At 40.1% G+C, this 22,024-nt stretch overlaps 2 protein-coding genes across 10 annotated transcripts in view; both read right to left on the reverse strand.

Annotated features, from left to right (window-relative positions):
• CNOT1 (CCR4-NOT transcription complex subunit 1) overlaps window positions 1–168 on the reverse strand; it is a 93,114-nt gene extending 92,946 nt beyond the window's left edge. For all 9 annotated transcript variants that reach the window (XM_051974585.1, XM_051974586.1, XM_051974581.1 and 6 more), the window contains exon 1: window positions 34–168. The gene's annotated coding sequence lies outside the window, so the exon portion shown is untranslated. The remainder of the gene's footprint in view (window positions 1–33) is intronic.
• A 20,921-nt stretch (window positions 169–21,089) lies between these two features.
• LOC127547647 (lysosomal protective protein-like) overlaps window positions 21,090–22,024 on the reverse strand; it is a 14,920-nt gene continuing 13,985 nt past the window's right edge. The window contains exon 12 of the mRNA XM_051974592.1: window positions 21,090–21,234. The gene's annotated coding sequence lies outside the window, so the exon portion shown is untranslated. The remainder of the gene's footprint in view (window positions 21,235–22,024) is intronic.

The following is a 22,024-nucleotide window of genomic DNA, read 5'->3' on the forward strand; positions in this document are numbered from 1 at the left end:
CGACTCGCCGGGCCCCACTCTGGCCGGGCTCACCTCAGGCGGCTCCGGGGGCGCTGGACACAGGCAGGCTCCTGGGTCCCGGCTCTCCCTCTCCTCGTCCCTCCTCCCCTTTCTGTCTCTCTCCTCTCTCTGTCCGCTCGCTCGCTCCCTCTCTCTCTCTCTCTTTCTCCTCTCTCTCTCTCTCTCTCTTCTCTCTCTCTCTCTCTCTCTCCCTCTCTCTTCTTCGGTTAACTCCGCTTGTTTCTCGACAAAATGGCGCCGGAGGTCGCGCGCTCACGTCGCGGCCTTTCCCCTCCCCGTTTCCATTTCACCATTCGCTGCCTGCACGGGGCGGGAGTCCTTGGACCTGGACCAATCACGCTTCCAGACTTGTGACTTATATCCAATCAGCGACGCAGGACCGCGGATTTAAACCAATCACATGCTATCACTCGAGGAAAGTAAGGAAGAAGCCCGGCTCTTTCTATCAACCACCAATCCAAACTAATCTTTCGCGGGCCTTGACCAATGGCAGCTCACTCGTCCCTAGGGAGCTGGAGTCAGACTGCTCGCGCCTGCGTTCGTGAGTCAGACCAATGAGAGTGCGCCCATACTTCCATTTGGGGCTTTTCGGACATCCCGCCTGCTCTCGAGAGTTTCGACCAATAAGATCGCAGCGCCGCATCCCCGAGCAACAATAAATGAGGAGGAGGGAAGCGGGCGGGATACAGGGAGAATAAAAATGACCACAGGCGGGAATTTCTTCAGCACCAACAGCGTTTTTCTCTCTTCCCTTCTTTCAAGAGTAATACAGCTCAAGAGACCAGAATGACAATCTGGATTCCTCTCTTCCTCTTCTCCTCTTGAAGTATTGAGAGCCATCCCCTCCTAGGCAACCTCCTTACAAATACCTTCTTTTGATTGCTCCTCACCTCCGGACTACATTTCCCATAGTGCAACGCAATCTCGGGCAAAGGAGGGTTGAAGACCGAGTATTTGCGTATTGCATTTTGGGACTCGTAGTTCCCGCAGAGGTTAAAAGTTGTAAGGGGAGCAGTCCTTGGAGCGAAGCGTGCTGGGAGCTGTAGTCTCTTGTACTTTACACCTGGCCTTTAAAGAGAAATGTTCCATGCTGCCCTAGTTTCCCCAAGACATACCTGTGTCCCCCATATCCAGTCCAGATGGAGTAGGGGATCTCAGTAAGGGCCTCCTCTTTGTAAAAGGACCATAAGCACCGTCAGAGATTGATCAGCTGGTCAAAGCCTCTTGTTTTCCAGAGGAGTGGGGACCGCCCCAAAGTTCCAGGAGTGGGAAAACCTTGAATATTTGGAGAGTTGGAATTGAGAGGACTTGGGAAACCTCCCTGAGTCCAGTTCAGTTCCTCAGGCCCCCGCAGGCTTACTCGGGCAGGAGCTAACCAGAGGTAGCATCCAGGCACAAAGCTCTTAGCCACACCTTAGGGCCAACTCCTCCAAGCATTTCTGCTCCTGAGAAGGAAGCCTCGGAGAAGGAACTCCACCCTAACATCATCAGGAGTCGATGCTGAGGTCTCTACAGCAAAACTTTCCCAAACTATGTATCCCGACTTACTCCGATCCCTCACCCCTCGCCTCCCTCCAAAAGTCCAGATACAATCTTCATATTCACCGGGAAAATTCTTGAAACTTGCCTTCAACCCAATTTTCACTCCTTCACTTTTGTGTTGTAAACATTTCTTTTGCCTGGAAACAATAACAGCATTTGTGTAGTGCTTTGAGATTCTCAGAACACTTCACAAATATTATCGCATTTGATGCTGATCAACAACCCTGGGAAGTAGATGCTGGTTTTATCTCCATTTTACAGATGAAGAAACTGAGGCAGAGAAGCAGTGAAGTGATTTGACCAAGAAACACCTGAGGCTGGTTTTGAATTGAGGTGTTTCCAACTTCAGGTCCAGTATTTTATACATTGAGCCAGATATACAAACATTTCAGAAGTAAGGAAGACTAATTAGCACATTCATTAATGGACAGTTGCTCATAGTTCTATAGTACACAATTGTTGCTTCAGCAAATATCAAGTAATTGCTATGACTCTGGTGCATCAACACAGGGCAGAGGCAAGAGTCAGTCTTCAGGCATTTATTAGATACTTCCTATGCACTAGGCATTATGCTAAGTGTTGAGAAGACAAAGATAGAAAAAGGTAGGGAAAAGGTAGAAAAAGAAAAGTAGAAGCTCCAAGGACCTCCCATAGCAATGGGGAAGACACCTCGAAAAGAGTTAGGTACATGAAACATGTAGAAAAAAAGTAGAATGTAATCTCAGAGCAGGACACTCTAGGATCTTGGAGGATAGGGGAAAGTCTCCTGCAGAAGGTGGGATTTGAGCTACCTGGAAGGAAGAGACAAAGGTAAAGAGCGAGAGCATTCCAGGCAGGGGAAGAGTTTACCCAGAGGTACTACTGAAAAAAGGGGTGGACTGTCTTCTTTAAGGGACAACAAGTAGCTTAGTGGAGCTAGTTCATCAGCTGCATGAAGCCAACTGCAAGTATCAGCAGCTTACAAAAATGACAAGGTGCCAACTTGCTGTTTTTGTTGTTTAGTCAATTAGCTGCATCCAGCTCTTCCTGACCCCATTTGGGATTTTGTTGGCAAAGATACTGCAGTGATTTGTCATTTCTTTCTCCAGCCCATTTTACAGATGAGGAAATTGAGGCATGGTATTAACTTGTTCAGATCACATAACTAGTATCCAAGGCTGGATTTGAATCCAAGTCCTGAATATAGGGTCAGTGTGCTATCTACTGTGCCACCTAACTGCACCTCAATTTGTAAAGGACGTTATATGGCTAAATGTGACCCCTGACCCCCCAAGAGCTAGACCAATGGAACCCAAGTTGTGGGGAGTTCTATCAAGATGCAGAGGCTTTCAGGTTGAGCCCTGAATAGACAGTGTCTGTTGTCTAAGGACCAACCTAGCTAAGTAGGCCAAGGCTCATCACCAGCCCAGCTAGGTGATAACCAGCTCAGTGATGGATTTTTTGTCATGATCTACCATACTATGAGCAAAGCATTGTGCTAATTTCCCAAGGGGGGGTTTAGCTTACTAGTAGACTCTGAATTCCATAAAAACAGAATGTTCATGGAATCTTAAGTGTGTATCTCCCCCCAGCAACAAGCATAGTATTGTGCACACACAACAAATATCTGTTGGATGAATGGGTGGGTAGTTAATTGATAAACTAAATAGTAGAGAAGGTATGAAGCTGATATAGACAAGACTATATAGGGGAAGGAAACCTAGAAGAATAAGAAAGGGTCCCTGCTCTCAGAGAACACAGAGCTCAGTAGAACATAGAGAATAATCTAATGTTAGTTTAAATCAGATCCCATACCACCTTTCAAGTGCCAATATTTGGCAGAAATTGACCAAGGTTGGATCCCCTTTTAAAAAGCAAAAGTATAAGTTGTAATTTGCTATACACAAAGAAGGTGAGAAGTTTCAGGGAGAAAGGGTGAGAACTACAATGAGAATTCACGGAAGGCAGGAAAACCTAAAGTTTTCATAGAAAAATGGTAGCTAAGCTGGTTACGTGGGTTCCTTGAAAAATGGGAAAGATTTTAGCAAGAATCGATAGAAATGGGAAAGGAAGCTGGATGGCATTCCAAGCCATGCTCTAGGGATCAAAAGACATGAACAAAGTCTCAGAGTGAGAGGTATTGAGAAAACAGCTAGGTTGTATGGAGTAGGTATGGACACAAGCAACTCTATTACAGCAAAAAGAAAGGAAAGGAAGGAAAGATGGAAGGGAGAGAGGGAGGGAGGAAGGAAGGAAGGAAGAAAAAGAAAAGAGAAAAATAGAGAAAAGAGAAAGAAAGAGAAAAAGAGGAAGGAAGGGGGAGGGAAGAAGGAAGGAAGGAAGGAAAGAAGGAAGAAAAAGAAAAGAGAAAAAGAAAAAGAGGAAGGAAGGGGGAGGGAGGGAAGAAGGAAGGAAGGAAGGAAGGAAGGAAGGAAAGAAGGAAGGAAGGAAGGAAGGAAGGAAGGAAGGAAGGAAGGAAGGAAGAAAAAGAGGAAGGAAGAAAGGAAGGGAGGGACGGACGGAGGAGGGAGGAATAAATAATAGCTAGCATTTATAGAATGAATTACAGTTGCAAAGTACTTTATATCTCATTTGATCCTCATAGTCTAGCAAAGTAGGTACTATGACTATTCCCATTTTACAGAGGAGGAAACTTAGTCACACAGAGGCTAACTCATGTAGGCTTACATGCTTAAGAGTCTTAGGTAGCATTCAAATTCAGTCTTCTAAACTCAAAATTCACAACTCAGTTCACTCTCTGCCTGCTTAATAATTTTATGATAAGCATCATAAAAGAGATGTAGACATTCCTCTTAACATCCTATGAGAATGCAGAACATAATCTGGGATCAGTTACATTAAAACCCTATACTTTGATTCCAAGTGTCTTTATATAAAAATATTGTCTGAAGTTGGATCCCTTCTGTGGAAACTTGAAATTCAAGAAGTTTGAACACAATTACTCACTGGAGTAATCCATGGATGGGAGAATTCAGCGCAAACAGGAGTAAGCTGGCAAGAGGAGAGAAGCAGGCTACCAATGTTCTTTCTCAGACTCCAGACTTGGTACTCTGTTTCTCTCTACCAGTGACAGATACATATCTTGAGTCTTTCAAGTATAGGGAGAGTATCATGTATCAATATAGCAGGGATACTAAGAGCTCCCATTTATACAAATCTTTATCTTCTTTGGGCCTCTCTATGGTGGAACAGATGGGGCAAGTATTAACACGCAAGTATTATCCAAACTTTTTGAGTTCAACTGAAAATATGAAGAAATAATATTTTCTCTAGGCTAACACTCGGATCAGACTTTTACCTTTGGCTATATAGGGCAAAAGCAAAGAAAAAATTCTTAGGAAGATGGAGCAAGAATAATAATCCATCTTAACCCGATTTATGGAGATAGGGTAGCCAGCACAAGTCATTGACTTCAAGACCTCTTACCCAAGGGCAAGTATCTTCTTTTCCATTTCAGGATTAACATATTAATCACAGGAAAGAAGCCCTTTCAATCTTTGAAGGGGGTAGTCAAGGAAGGAATTATATAGAGTATTTTCTCCAATTTTATCCTGTAAATAATAATTTGCATGTTGACTCTCCTGTAAGAGTGAGCCCCTTGAGGACAGAAAATGATTTTTTTGCCTTACTTTCTATGTCCAGATTTAGATTTAATACAATGCCTAGTACAGAATAGAAACTTAATAAATGCTTGTTGACTAATAATTATAATAGCCTTTATATAAAATCTGTTATGTTAGGAATCATAACTGCTTTATAGATATTAACTTATTTGATCCTCACAACAACTCTGAGAAGTAAGTGCTATTATTATCTCTATTTTATAGTTGAGAAAATTGAGGCAGAGTTTAAATGACTTGCTCAGAATCATACAGTATCTGATGCCAGAACTGAACTGAACTTCTGACTTCAGGCTGAGCATTGCACTGTACCACAGAGCCTCAGAAAAGTAAAATGATTAGTTAAGGAGACTGAACCCTGGTTTTCTAGTTCTAAGTCCAATATTCTTTTTCTTGCTTCCAATTATAGACTCAGAAAAAAATCTATATTGTCTAGGGTCAATGCAGCAACATTTATTAAACACCAACTAAATGCTCAGAAAAAAATGTGATTCCCACCTAATTAATTTTAAGTATTTCCTCTGGAACTTACATGAAAATAATGGAAAATAACGACTCAGGACAAAAATCTTAAAAGTAGAAGCCATTGGGAACCATTCAGGAAACTGCTTCTTTTAATCATTTCATTCTGATTTCCTGTTGCTAGACTGAATTACATTTGCTGAACCTGAAGTTCATAACACATAAATTTTGAGCTTAGAGAACATCTGAGGAAACTAAGGTCCAGAAAGAGAGAGAGAGAGGGAAGGAGGGAAGGAGGGAAAGAGGGAGAAAGGAAAAGGGGAGAAAAAGAGAAATGAGGAAGAAAAACGGAGGAGGGGGAAGAGAGAAAGAATGAGAGAAGAGAGAAAAGAATTGTAAGAGAAGGAAGGAGAGAGAGAGAGAGAGAGAGAGAGAGAGAGAGAGAGAGAGAGAGAGAGAGAGAGAGAAGAGAGAGAGAGAGAGAAAGAGCATGCTTCCAAGACCACACTGTTTTGTTTTTTTTGTTATCACAAACAACTGTTAAAGCAAGAGGACCACCATAAAGTAGAGAATGACTGAACAAAGACGCTGGAATGTGATGGAATAATATTGCACTATAAGAAATCATGAAGGGCATGAGTTAGGGGAACCCTGGGAAGGTCTGTATGAACTGATGCAGAGAAAAGTCAGCAGAGTCAGCAGAACAATTTATACTGTAATCATAAAATCACACAAAAAATTAAATTGAAAAGATTTCAAAACTGTTCTGGGTAATGACTAATGATGATTCTATAGAATTTCCAAGCATGCTTCTCAGACTCAAGATAAAGAATGAAACATGTCTTTATTACATTGGTTTTATTGGCTATGCATATGTCACATAATGATTTTCTTCCCCCCCCCCCAAGTAGAAAGGAGTGAGGAGAAGGAAGATAGTTCCTGCAGAAGGCGAGACTTGCGCTGACTCTTGCAGAAGTCCAAGGAACCTAAAAGGCAGAGGTTGAAGAGGATGGGACACAGTCAATGCATAGTTACAAAGATAGTACTGATAAAAGAACCGAAAATAAACCAGCAAAGGTACAGTGGAGTGGAGTAAAATGTAAAAAGACCAGAAAGCTAAGAAGGGGCCTGGTTGTAAAGGATTCTAAAAGCCAAATAATTTTATATTTGCTCCTGAAAGTAATAAGGAGCCATTGGAATTTTTTAATATTATTTTATTTTGTCAAATACATGCAAAGATAGTTTTCAACCTTTACTTTTGCAAAACCTTGTGTTCCATATTTTTCTCCTTTTTTCTCCTCCTAACCAAGACAGCAAGCAATCTGACATAAGTTAAACATGTATAATTCTTCTAAATATATTTCCATATTTGTCATGCTACACAAGAAAAATCAGATCAAAAGGAAAAACACAAGAAAAAAAACACAAAAAAAAAAAAAAAATTCAGTCTCCATAGTTCTCCTCTGAATGCAATTGGTATTCCATCACAAGTTCATTAGAATTGCTTTGAATAGCCTCATTGTTGAAAAGAGCCAAATCCATGACAGTTGATCATCACATAATCTTATTGTTATGTACAATGTTCTCTTGGTTCTGCTCAATTCATTTAGTATCAATTCATGTATGTCTTTCCAGGATTTTCTGAAATCAGCTGCTCATAATTTCTTATAGAACAATAATATTCCATTATCTTTACCAGTGGAATTTATTGAATTGGGTCAGGTTTGGGAAATCACTTAAGCAGTTGAATGCTTTCGAAGGAGAGATTTGTGGTGGAAAAACCAATGAGAAGACTACTGTCTGGATGAGAGATGATGAGGGCCTATACTAAAGGAATATGCTAGGTGACTAGAGAAGAGGTGTATACACAAAAACTTGTAAAGATAAGAAATATAAAATTACACCACAGATTGCACATGTGGAGGGAGTGAAAGTGAGGAGTCAAGAATTATGCCCATATTGGATTATGAGGGATAGTGGTACCCTTGATAATAATAAGAAAATTGAAAAGAATGGAAAGTTCAGAGGGAAAGATAATAGGTCTATTTGGCACATGTTGAGTCTGAAATACATTTAGGTACATCCAGATTGAGATGTCTAAAAGACAACTGATGATGTAGGACTATGGCACATGAAAGTAGTTACGGTTAGATATAAAAATCTGGGAATCATTACCATAGAGATGCTAACTGAATGGAAGATATTGATGAGATCACCAAACAAGACAAAGCAGAGGCAAAAGGGAAGGGGACCCAGAACAGAACCATTGGCTTTTCTCACCATTATTGAGCATGAACTAGATGAAGATTTGGCAAAGAAGACAGGAGCATGTCTCCAGGTAGGAGGAATAGCAGAAAAGAACCATGTCATTAAAACATATGGCAGAGAGAGAGGAGAAAATGGTGCTCACCAGTGTCAAAGGTTATAGAAAGATCATGAAGGAGGAAGAGCAGGAAAAGGGCATTAGATCTAGCAAGAGATCATTCAGAACCTTCTCTGTAAGAAGGTAGTTGCCTTTAAAAGAAGGCCAGAAGCCAAAGGGCAGAGAATTTGGTAAAAAGGGAGAGAAGAGAGAAAGGAGAAATATTGAATGTAGATGGCTTTCTCAAGAAGTTTAGTCTAGATGAGAAAGAAATGTGGAGAATGATAGTGTAAGTGGTTGGATCAAGCTAGGATATTTTTAACTATGGAGAAAACAAAAGTATGTTTGTAGGTGGCAGGGAAGCTGCCAAAAGATAGGAAGAAATCAAAAATTGAAAAGAGAATCTGGATGATACAGTGAAACAATCTGCTGGAGAAGATGAATAGAGGATGGGGATCAAGAACACATATAGAGCGATTTCCTTTGGCAAGGAGGACTACCTCTTTATTAAAAACAGGAACAAAAAATGAATAGTGGGGGAGGATTTCTAAATGATATGAGAAAAAGAAAAAAAGGCACTCTCAGCAAATGGCTTAAATCTTCTTAATGAAGTAAGAGGTGAAGTTCTCTGAAAGGGAAAATGGGGTAAAGATTGAGGAGAATTGAAAAGATTTGTAAATAGCTGTTAGTTAGTTAGAGTTAGTGGGATAGAGAATTGATTTAGGAAGAGTAGAATAATTGCTTTGCTGCAGTAAGGGCCAGTTGAAATTATGGAACATAAATTTCAAGTGGACTATTAGCATGATTTTGATTCGGGTCCTTTCAATAACATATGAATAAGAGGGATGGTGGCCTTAAATCTGGTTTGGGGTTTCTAGAAAGGTGAGAACAGTAATAGGACAAAGTTTCAAGGGATTGTAGGTTAGAGAATATGGTAGCATTGAATTGATTCACCAAGGAGTGAAGACAGAGATAGTAGAAGAGTAACTAGTATATTGGTGATGGCTTAGCAAAAAACTATGAGGGTGGACAATTCTCAGAAGAGGAAATTGAAACTATTTATAGACATATGAAAATATGCTCCAAATCATTATTAATCAGAGAAATACAAATTAAGACAACTCTGAGATACCACTACACACCTGTCAGATTGGCTAGAATGACAGGGAAAGATAATATGGAATGTTGGAGGGGATGTGGGAAAACAGGGACACTGATACATTGTTGGTGGAACTGTGAACACATCCAGCCATTCTGGAGAGCAATTTGGAACTATGCTCAAAAAGTTATCAAACTGTGCATCCCTTTGATCCAACAGTGTTTCTACTGGGCTTATACCCCAAAGAGATACTAAAGAAGGGAAAGGGACCTGTATATGCCAAAATGTTTGTGGCAGCCCTGTTTGTAGTGGCTAGAAGCTGGAAAATGAATGGATGCCCATCAATTGGAGAATGGTTGAGTAAATTATGGTATATGAACATTATGGAATATTATTGTTCTGTAAGGAATGACCAGCAGGATGAATACAGAGAGGCTTGGAGAGACTTACATGAACTGATGCTAAGTGAAATGAGCAGAACCAGGAGATCATTATATAGCTCAACAACGATACTGTATGAGGATGTATTCTGATGGAAGTGGATCTCTTCGATAAAGAGAGCTAATTCAGTTTCAGTTGATCAAAGATGAGCAGAAGCAGCTACACCCAAAGAAAGAACACTGGGAGATGAATATAAACTGCTTGCATTTTTGTTTTTCTTCCCGGATTATTTCTACCTTCTGGATTCAATTCTCCCTGTGCAACAAGAAAACTGTTCGGTTCTGCACACGTATATTGTATCCAGGATATTCTGTAACCTATTCAACATGTAAAGGATTGCTTGCCATCTGGGGGAGGGGGTGAAGGGAGGGAGGGGAAAAATCGGAACAGAAGTGAGTGCAAGGGATAATGTTGTAAAAAATTACCCTGGCATGGGTTCTGTCAATAAAAAGTTATTAAAAAAAAAAAACTATGAGGGTGGAATGACTAGACTGGTAATCATAATGAGGAGAAAGAATAGAATTAGAGAGTCAAAAGACTTCCCTTTAAGGACTGGATGAATATATTTTAAAATGAATGCAATGTCAAAACAGAAGATATTTATTAAAAAAAAAAAAAAAAGGAAAGAAAGAATGAGAAGGAAAGAAAGGGGACCAATCCTTTCCCTTCTTTCCAGACCCAGCTCAGGGGCCACCCTTCCAAAAGGAGCTTCCCCTCAGCTAGAGGGAGCTAGAAAGGCTCCGTCTCAGAAGCTCTCTTATTTCTCTGTTCATACTTATGCACTTCTCATTGTAACAGACACGGTATTTCTAAGGCTAAATGTCTTATTCCCTATAAAATTACAAGAAGCCAGAGACTGTGTAGTTTTTCACAAGTGTATCCTTGGCACCATAAGCCATGCTGGTACAAAGTCAATGCTCAATGAATACATTTTTGTTGCATCAAATTTTCTAAATTTACATTTTAACCCAAAGAGGATCAGAGATGAATGAGTTAAAAATCACTTAAAAGCTTTGAGGTCTTGGGTTGGAAGGAGCCAAAGCCAATGGTAATATTATTGTTATATCCTAAGGTCAGCTGCCCTTTGACTTTTGCCATTACTCTTTCCCAGAGTCCACCCCACCCCCTGTCTAGCCAACATTTGTTTAAAGATGGTTCTCAGCCGGGGGTTTTATCTAACATGTAGCAGGACAAAGCACCATCATCACTTGATTGATTCTATCACAGCTTGTGAGATGGTACTTTGTCTCCATCCCTTTTTTTAAACTTGGGGTCAATGGAGTCTGATGTTAGAAAGGGGAAAAAATTACAACTTTATTTTCCCTAATCTTTGGTTTTCTTTGTAATCCTATGCAATTTATTTTACACATTTAAAAATATAATTCTGGGAAGTCCCTAGGCTTCCTCCAGACTGTCAAAAGGATCCAGAATACTTAAAAAAAAAACTGTAAAACTAAAAAAACTCCTTCTTTTAATGGATTGGAGCTAAGAGGTCAATCAGGGTGATTCCCTGTTGTTTTTCCTCCCATCTTCCAAACTGTGAGCCAGAGAGGGGAATTATTGAATCATAAAATGTTCACTCCATAAGAGAAGTTAGAGATACTTTTATGTAGTCAGTTCTATATATATATAGAGAGAGAAAGAAATGAAGTCTTCTGAAGTCATTTAAAAAAGACTTTAAAAGATCTGCAAAGAAGACAGTTTTTGAGAAAAAAACACAATTTTTTGCAAGAGCCAAAGCCTCTATTGTTTTGAGTCTGTAGCAAAAGGAATTCCCATCTTAATTTTCATTCCCTGATCTACTCTATATACCACCCCACACACTCCCAGAGAGCCAGATTAAAAACCATCGGCAGCCCCTTTCCCCTCAGGTGAACATCCTCAAAAGCCATTGGGGAGAAGGCTGCAATTAGCTACTAGGAGCTCCAAGACCCTACAACTCTAGCTAGAAAACCAGGAAAAGAGGTAAGTAGCAGAAAATTCCCCTTCTCTTCTACCCTCCACCAGCCAAGGCTTATACCCAGGGTTCTTTGAATCACTTGATAACTCACCTATTATGTGTCCTGAGGTTCAAAGGTATTTAGGCACAGCTGAGATGTGTCAGCCAGCTGTTAATTACTCACCAGGTCTCTTTTAATAATTAGTTTTGCATCCAAGGATCTAGAAGTGCCTCCCAACCTCACTAATTGTTACTCACAACAGCCGGGAGAGGAGATAAATAGTGAGGAGCAAATTGTTATTTAATAGAGGGTAGGTGGTAGAGTTAAGGCCAGAATTCTTAGCGCAGATCAGGATCTGGCATAAAATTCTTGGAAGAAAAGTGGGGGAAATATAAAAATCCTTGCTACGGTTGTCCCCTGATAAATATTGCTGGTCTCATTTGTAGAAGGGGCAGTGGGGGTTGGGGGAGGAGGGGTAATAGGAGGGTGGAGTCAAGGAACGAGGTCAAGATTTGGATTCAGAGGAACTGGGTTTCAATACTGCCTTTCCAACTCCTGCATAGTGCAAATCACCTCAATTATTGGGGCTTTTGATACCTCATCTGTGAGAGGAGAAGATGGATGAATCTCCCTTCCTCTTCCCCAAAGCTGCCACCATTTTACTCTTCTCTGCTCAAACGTTCTTTTCAACTCTTTGACTTTGGGCAAAGCTCCTCCCCCATTCTAATCTCAATTTCTCAAATGGAGTGTGGGTTTGGATGATCTCTGAAGTTATTTCTAGCTCTAAATTCTATGAGATGTAGAAAGGGAAAACAACCTAGTGAGTGGCCAACTGCTCCTGGGAGGACATGTGCTCGCTAGAAGTCCCTCCCCTCCTTTCCCTGCCCTCAGGACACCTGGATTCTGATCTCAGCTCTGGCCACTGAGGCCTGTTGTCCAAAGCCGAGATCCTTATCTTTTCCCCAAACTGTTCCCTCTTCCTGAGCACCAAATATTGTTGAGGAAACCACCTCTTCACAGTCACACAAGTTTGCAAGGTAGGTAATTACCCTCAACTTCTCATCTCACCTCCCAATCTGTCCCGATCAAAGCCTCCTGATTTTAAAATCTGTTATACCTCCTTCTCTCCTTTGACTTGGCCATCCCCTTATCACCTCACATCTGGACTACTGTAACAGCCTTTGGTCTGTTTGGTCTTTGTAGGGCATTTAGCATAATAGGTGCTCAATAAATGCTTGTTTCCTTCACACACACACACACACCCCAACACCAACCAGTCTCTCTCTCTCTCTCTCTACCATTCCATTCTCCACAAATCTGATCATGAAACTTTCCTTTTCAATAACTTCAGTGGCTCCCTATTACCTCTAAGAACAAATATGAAATCCTCAGTTTGCTGCTAAAGCCTTCTATAATTGGAAATTGAGGGAATGCCCATCAATTAGGGAATGGCTGAACAAATTATAATATATAAATGTAATGGAATACTATTGTGCTATAAGAAATGAGGAGGAAGATTTCAGAAAAACCTGTACATGAACTGATGCTGAATCAAGTGAGAACCAAGAAAGCATTGTACATAGTAATAGCAACATTATGCAATTATCAGCTATGATTGGAAATTTGAAGGATTCATGATGGAAAATGCTATCTATATCGAAAGAAAGAACTATGGATTATAAATCAAAGCATATTTTTTTCACTTTTTTTTTTTCATGGTTTTTCCCTTTTGTCCTGTTTCTTCTTTCACAACGTGAATGATGTGGAAATAAGTGTAACATGATTGCACATGTATAACCTATATCAGATTGCTTGCTGTCTTAGAAAGGGTGAAAGGGAGATAAGGAGAGAAAAATTTCAAAATCAAAATTTTCTTTTAAAAAATGAATGTTGGAAAAAATACGATTCACCCCTCAAAAGAGCCTTCCATAACCTAATTCCTTTCTATCCTCTCAGTCTTATTATGACACACCCTACTCCCACCTCCTCTTTGATAGAGTACCACTGGCACCCTTGCTGTTTCTTGAACTACCATTCCATCTCCAAACTCTGGGTATGGTCTTCATCTCTAGAATTCTCTTTCCTCATTTCAGCTACAGGGCTTCCCTGGCCTCCTTCAAAACATAGCTAAAATCCTAGCCTTTTCCTCCATCCCCTCCACTTAATGCTAGTTACCTCCCTCTGTAATTATCTGTAATTTATCCTGAATGTACCTTGTTTGGACATAATTGTTTGCATGTTGTGTCTTAGACTGTGACCTCCTCCAGGGCAGAGACCATACTTTTGTCTTTCTCTGTATCTCCAATGCTTAGCACAGTGCCTGACACATAGGAGGTACTTAATAAATGCTTGTTGACTTAACCAGATGTCCCTCTTCCCTTTTCTACAGTGACTCATGTGCCTTTGTCTCAGTCAGCATCCTGATTCATTAATGTCCTCAAGAAGCTTCCTCTGATTAGTAGTTTGAGAAATAACACGGTCTAAATTTGGGTCACGATTCCTTATAGCACTTAGATTATTGGTCAAACATCTGGATGAGATTATTTAGAAAAATCTTGATCTATTTAATCTTGAGTGATTAGAAGGAGTTTGTATGCCAGAATTTTTGTGTACACATAAAATATTTTTGTAGGCCAGCTTTTTTGTGACCATACCTAAATGGACATCATTGCATTCTGATGAGTAGTTATTAGAATGGCATTCATTTGCTTATTCATATCCCGAGTCATCTACCCAACTGGTTATAAGCTCGTTCAAGGAATGATTAGAGTTTTATTCATCCTCTCCATAGGAAGCAGATTCTTTCTTCCAAAGAATTCCAGAGTTGGGGAGGGGACCTCAGAGTTGAAAGAGACCAGCCCAGATTTGGAAGACGAAATCTGGTCCGATCTTTGAACGGAAATCCTTTCGACAATATAACCAAAATGTGACTATTCTGCCTCCGACTGAAGAGCAACTACTTAAACAAATTCCTCTTTTGAAATTTGGGGCAAGGTGATCATACAGAGGAGGCAAGAGAGATGAAGACCTGAATTAACGTGTGACTAGAGATCTAGATGGGTGTGGAACAAGATTTCTGGTAAATGTTTAACAATCTGCTAGAGAAAGGGAATGCAGGACACACACTTTTAAGTTTAATCTACAATAGCCACTCCACAAAACAATAAATCAAGTCCTTACTTGTACTTCCCTTTGCTAATTTCCGAAGTTTAAATGGTGACACTGAAAATTTCCCAATTGGGTCTTTGGAGTCTGTAGGAGCCAGGGCTGCAGCACGCCTCAAATAGTTAAAGAAATGAGTTGGGGAAGGGAGAACTCCTTAACCACCCCAACCAGGAAAGAATCAGATCCTTCTTTGTTAATTTTAAATACTGACTCGTATGCCTTTCTCTGAGTCAGGATCATAGGTACCCACGAAAATAGACATCCCTGAGCCAAAAACTTCAGTAATAACCAGCAGACCAGAAGATAATATGTGTTCTAATATCTTAGAGAAAAGAGTTCACTTCTGAGGAAGTGAGAGAGATATCAGGGAGATAAAATCACTAAGACCTAGCAACTGAGGGAGGAAGGAGTAACTAAGGAAGAACAGAGGATGACTAGTGAGTAGGAAGGAAACACCCAGTTATCATCTATTGAGCTATTGAGCACTAACTATGTACAGCACTGTGCTAAGTGTTTTACAAATATTATCTCATTGGAAACTCACCACAACCTTGTGAGGTAGGTATTGTTGAGTCCCATTTTACCCAGATGGGAAACTGAGGCAAACAGAAAGGAAGCGACTTGCTGCTAGTGTCTGAGGCCAGATTTCAAGTTTATTCTTGTTGTTCATTTGTTTTCAATCATGTCCCATCCTTGGCAACTCCATTTGGGATTTTCTTGGCAGAGATACTAGAATGATTTGCCATTTCCTTCTCCAGCTCATTTTACAGATGAGGAAACTGAGGCAGACTGGGTGAAGTGACTTTCTCAGGATCACAATCTGGGTTTGAATTTAGAGCCTTCTAACTCCAGGTCTGTGTCCCGTTGTGGCCGCATGCACAATGGGCCATTGTTCTCCTCAACCAACTTAAGATTGAATTGATAAGAGATATCTGAGATCAATAGGAGCCACCCAGATAATGTATCAGGGGCGAAGTTTCAATCTAGGTCTTCCAGACCTAGCTCATTATTCTTTCCATTGAGCTAACCTGTCTTTATATATCTTGCATATAGTAGGTGCTTAATAAATAAATTTTTGGGGCAGCTAGGTGGCCCAATGGATAACACTGAGCCTGGAGTCCGGCACACTCATCTCCCTGAGTTTGAATCCAGCCTCAGACACTTCCTAGCTGTGAAACTCTGGCTAAGTCATCTCACCCTGTCTTCCTCAGTTTCCTCATCTGTAAAATGGGCCGGAGAAGGAAATGGCCAACTACTTAAGCATCTTTGCCAAGAAAACCCCAAATCGGTTACAAAGAGTCATATATATTTGCCCTTGTCAGAAATCGGAAAGTCCAGAGAGGGAATGGCCTCGGAAGGAAAGATAATGAGCTTGGATTTGGAAATGTTCTTATTTGTGATTACTATCCAGATAGAGAGAGGGAGGAGGATTGAAGGGGTAAATCCCTGCAGGAGATAGGATTTAGGACCCAAATGGAGAGGCTCTAATCTTGTCATTCCACCAGAATTGCCCTCTTCATAGTTATCAATGCTTTATTTGCCAAGTCCAGTGGCTTTCTCTCACTCCTCATTCTCATCGATTTCTCTGTAGTCGTTGACACAGCTGGTCACTCTTTACTCATTAATACTTTCTGCTCTCTGCTGGTTCTTCTCCTACCTCCGTGACTACTCCTCTTGTTTGCTTTGCTAGATCCTCCAGGATCAAACCCTCTAACCATAAATGATGTAATATAGCCCCTAGGGGAGACAGCAATAATTTTAAGGTCCCCTGATCTTAGGGGGCTTCTTTTCTAACAATGTCAGTGATTCTAAATCTTCTGGCTTTGGAATCTATAATCCTGAAGCTCTCTTATCTAAGAATGCTATTATTCTGTCAATGATTATAAAATTCCTCTAGCCTAGGAATATAATATATAATATAATAAAATAAAATAATATAATAAAGTCCCTTAGACTTTAGGGAAGATATATCAGTGAACCTGAGACTATTGTTCTAACAGTTTGTCTGTCAATGATTTTCTAGTCTTCTGGTCTTAGAATAATTCTACAAACATTACTGTCTGTTGGTCAGTGACAACCAAACTCTTGAGACCATTCCTTGGTTCTATCCCTAGACCACAAAATTAGCATATATATAACATGAAAAACTAGATAAATGTGTCCACTTGCTTCTGTTTTTTTGCTAAATTCTCTTGGAATTTAGACCACTCCAATTGACATTACAATTACAATAAACTTTGCCCCCTTGACTTGGAAATGAATCATTCATTCATTCAGGTTCAAACTTGAACATTCTTTTGAAACACCTTGCGATACCAGTCTATGACCCTAACCTTTTGGGGTCCCTTCCCAACCTCAACATAAGTGTTTCTTGGGGATTCTACCCTGAGTCGTCGTCTTCTTCCCTTAGTGATCTCTTCAGCTCCCATGGAGCTTTCAAAACTATCTTTTCTGCCTTAAACTCCCTGGTGACCTTTAATTTCAAATCTCCAACTATCTTTTAAATATCTTAAACTGGATGTCCAGTAGGCAGCTTTTAAAAACTCAATTACATCCAAAATAGAACTCATCATCTTTCACCCTAATCCTCACCCCATCCTACCTTGCTTATTAATGTAGAGTACATCACCATCCTCCAAGTCCTCAGGCTCAAAACGTAGGAGTCAGACTGGATTCTTCACTATGTTACCCCTCCATATCTAATCTGTTGGCAAGGCCTATTATTTTTACTTTTGCAATATCTCTCCTGTGTGTCCCCTCCTATCCTTTTACATTGCCCTTACTCTGGTACAGCCCCAGTCACTTCACACCTAGATTATTGCCTCAAATCTCTCCTCACTTCAATCAAATCTCCATTCACTCACTATTATCTGGTCTTGTCACACACACCCACTCAATAAATTTCAGTGGTTCTCCTTGCCTCCAGGATCAACTGCAAAATGCTCTGTTTGGCATCAAAGCCCTTCATAACCAACTCCTCCCTTCTCCCACAGACAGTCTTTCCAGTCTTATTACATCTTTCTCTGTCACAATTACTCTCAGAAGCTGTGACATTTCCTCCAGTTGGTTCTATTGCCAAGCCACTCCCATCTCTGGGGATTCTCTCTGGTTGTCCCTCAGGTGTGGAATACTCCCTCTTTTCCACTGCAACTACTGACCTTTCTAGCTTCCTTTAAATCCCAACTAAAATCCATCTTTTACAGGACGCTTTCTTCAATTTCTCTTAATTGTAGTACCTTCTCTTTATTTTGTACATAGCATATTTTAATTTAAAAATATTTATATTTAAAAAGTAATATTTGTTTTCATGTTGTCTACCCTATTGCATTATATGCTCCTTGAGAATAAAGACTATCTTTTCCCTTCCCTATTCCTTTTCCCCCTCTATTAATTATTCCTTATTTATCTTGCATATCTTATCTTGTATTGTTTATCTTGTGTGTTTGCTGTTTGTTCTCAATAGATGATGAGCTCTTTGTGCCTGGCACATTAAGAAGGTGCTTAATAATGTTGATTGATTTATTGATGTTGACCAGAATTCTCATCTTCTGAGACTGGACCAAAGAGAGAGTAACTAAGTGGCCTAATGAGTTGATTTGAAGCATATGGAATTAAAGAAGTTCACAACAGATGAAGTCACATAGTTTTTTATTCATCCTCTCATTTTTGTTTCCATATCATATGCTTGTCTCTTTTTTTTTAAAGTTAATTGATGTGTAACCTATTTAACATGTAAAGGACTGCTTGCCCTCTGGGGGAGGGGGTGGAGGAAGAGAGGGGAAAAATCGGAACAGAAGTGAGTGCAAGGGATAATGTTGTAAAAAATTACCCTGGCATGGGTTCTGTCAATAAAAAGTTATTTAAAAAAAAAAATTTTTTTTAAAGTTAATTGATGAATTTCCTGTACAAGTACAGGGGTCTCTTCAGTTCAATTTGCAAATTGTAAATGAGTACTCTATGCAGTCATCCCTTTTCCTTCACATTGGAATTATTTCTATTTATGGTTGTGGAGTCAGAAAGAAGTAAATGTTGAAAAAATTATTATGATTGATGTGATCTTGGGCAAGTCTTTTAACCTACAAAAGCCTCAGTAAAATGAAGGTTTGTGGGTTAGAGAATGGTAGAGAATCTCTGGATCTAAATCTATGCCTAATGATTTCATAAACCTCCAATGCCTCCCAAACTTCTTCCCCTTACATAATTTTAGGCCATGAGGTCCAATCTGCCCTTTCTGAGAACCCTTTGAAATCTGATTAATTAATAATAAAATCTCCTTTTTTTCTGTCACAAATTCAGAAACTTCCCAGAATTTCCAGTTCTTCCTTGTTGGTCAATATCAGGTCCAGAATCTTCCTGACTTTCTCCATTATTTGAAAGAAGAAGCAGTGAATGTCTGAATGACTTTTAAGCATAATAGACTATTGGACCACTAGGAAAACAGGGCCTTAATGAAGGAGGGTAGTTTGCAGTTTTCCCAATTGGGAAAAGAAAAGCTTATGCATCTGAAACTATTGGATTCCTATTCTGCATGGTAACCAATGAAGTTTGCTGAATGAATAGGTCAGATAAGCACAAATGAATGTGTCAGAAACTAGAAAAAGGACCGAGATCCAAAATTGTATAAGAAGACTCCCAAAATGCTCCATATTTTCTCAACACCAGTGTAGTGGCTGGAGTCCCTTCACATGTGAGTTTCCTGAAAGCTACTCTGGATCCAAGGAATATTGGAGGGTAGCATTCACTCAAAGATATATCTAACAGCCCTCATCTATCTGTTTTTTTAACACACAAACAGAAGAAACATCAACTCAAAGTAAAAGCCATTGAATCAGTGACTAAACAGATTTCTTCCTCATGTGCATTTTCCCCATGGGTCACGACAAAATCGGGAACATACACCAGGAATACTCATGTCCAGAGAGCATACACATGAGGAACATGCCCAGGAAATATCACAGATCAGGGCAACTCCTTTTCTTGATTGTTTTTTCTGAAGTGATGCTGATTTCTTCCAGTAATAAGATCAGGCTGAGATGGTTTCTGCTATTGTTGCTGGTCACAGCTGGTTGTCTCTGTTGAACTTTTGCTGCTCTCCAGTTATTTTGTAGCTTCTTTCTCCCACTGTGGGGAAGGGTCTTTCAGCTCTTTTGTATGATAGCCCCAAGAGCTTTGTTATCACTTTTGAAACGGAGATCTCTGCCTATAGTACCTAGCCTTCAGTAGCCAACCTGCCCACTAACTAGCTAGAAAGCCTCAGTCATTTAAGTCTGTCTTTTGAACTAAACTTCTCTACTGCCACTGGAATCACCCCATTTTAAACTATTGTTTGACTGAAATCCTTTTAACTTCTGCCCTGGTTGCCTACCTGAGTCCCTGAAAATTATCCTCAGAGTTCTCAGTAAAATTACAAAGAAACTGAATGGAGCTGGGATAAGGATTTCTTTTAATCCCCATCATGCAATTGGATCATATTGGATAGAAAATAAGAGAACTCAGTGTAGTTGATGACTTCTACCGAATAACCAAATAATGCATATCTTGTACCAACATTTTCTCTACGATATTATATAACTGCAAATCAGTGAATTCTACACTCTCAGAAAATCAGACCTGCTAGGTGACCCAAAGGGCAATGAAAAGATGGACAATGGGTATCAGCAGTCTATATAACCTTACAGTGACTTGTGGGAGAGAGGTGGTGTAAAGAGACATCAGTGTCCCTTTGACAGAAGAAAGCTGTCTGGCTGGCTGTGTATGTAGCAAATGGGAAAGATAAGACACAGCTTCAGTGCTGTCCTTGTGTCCCTGAAATATCAATGGAACCAGAGGAAGCCCTCTGGAATATTGGATAGATAAGCCATTGCTGAGAATCCCAGTGGAGGGGCTGTGATAAGCATCTATGAAGGAAGTACCCCACACTCAATTGGGATTACAAGACCTCCCCTAGAACACTAAGTACAATGCACATCACTGATTGAGCTTATAATTAATTTTTACAGAGGTGCCTTATGAATAAATACTTTATCTGCCTGAAGGCAGGACACTGCAGAGAAAGGAGCAGCCAATTAACTGGTTTTGTGACCAGAACAAGTCTTTGTATCATTTAAACTCTGCTTCTTCAATCATAAAATGGGAATAATGGTATTTGTGCTGCTTACCACACAAGGAAGACACATGGCAAAGCGTAAAGTGTTATATAGACGTGAGTTGGAGTGATGGGGCTGGCTATTATTATCTCTTAAAGTTCCTTCTGTTTCTAAGATCTCCGAGTCTATGATTATGTCTCACTTCTACGCCTGTCCCAGGAAGTACACAGCCTGAGGCACACCTCTGGAGATCTGGAGGTGAAGGAGAGGTGCTGGGGAGAAGGGGATAGAACTGTCAGAGAGACTAATTCTCCCTAACTAACCAGAGGTTAGACGAAGACCAAGAACACATTTGGAAACAACTTTTTATTGTAGAAATTGAAATTTTTTCTGGTCCTTGAAAACTTGCAGAGAGTTATTCATTTGGAGAAACATGGTGCTTTTCAAGGACTCCAGGCCTGCTATCAGGATTAGTAATAAGCATCCTGGGAAGTACCTATGTGGGCAAAAAGAGAAAGAAGTTTAAGAGAGAGAGAGAGAGAGAGAGAGAGAGAGAGAGAGAGAGAGAGAGAGAGAGAGAGAGAGAGAGAAAGAAAAGGTTTCTAACATGCTCCCAAAAATTGATATTTAATATAGGAATGTATGCTTTCAAAACATTTCTTCCATCTCTGGAGTTTCTCAATGACTTAGTATTTAGGTGTAATTATTATGCATGGAACAATAGATAAGAGCTTTGGATTTCCAGGTGGAGGATCTGGTTTTGAGTTGCCATTTTGATACCTTCTCTTGGCAAGTCACTGAATCACTTACCCTTTATGAATCTGAAAAAAATTAGGAAAAGTCAGGCATCCAAAACCTAATGTTTTGAGAACACAGTTCTCTAACCCTAACCCCTCTATAGATGTGAGTCATCACATCACTTCTTTAACATTTTAAGTTTTAGTTTAAGGGCTTTACACATATCTTATTTGATCTTCATAATAACCTTGGGAAGTAGGTGCTACCATTTTACAGCTTGGGAAACTGAGGCAGAGAGGCAAACAGAAGTGTTATCTGATTTGCCTAGAGTGACATAGGTATAATAAATGTGTGAAGCCAAATCTGAAATTACAGCTTCCTGAGAGCAGGCTTGGTGCTCTATCTACTGTCACCATTTTGCAGATGATCCAGAAAAATTAAGTGATCTACTCAACATTACCTGGCAGATTTGTGGGAGAATTGGAACCTATATCTCAAATAACCTCAGGTCTGAGTCCCCCTCCTCCCACAACTGAATCCCTTCTTCT

The sequence above is a fragment of the Antechinus flavipes genome, chromosome 2 (assembly GCF_016432865.1).
Source record: "Antechinus flavipes isolate AdamAnt ecotype Samford, QLD, Australia chromosome 2, AdamAnt_v2, whole genome shotgun sequence".
NCBI classification, from domain to species: domain Eukaryota; kingdom Metazoa; phylum Chordata; class Mammalia; order Dasyuromorphia; family Dasyuridae; genus Antechinus; species Antechinus flavipes.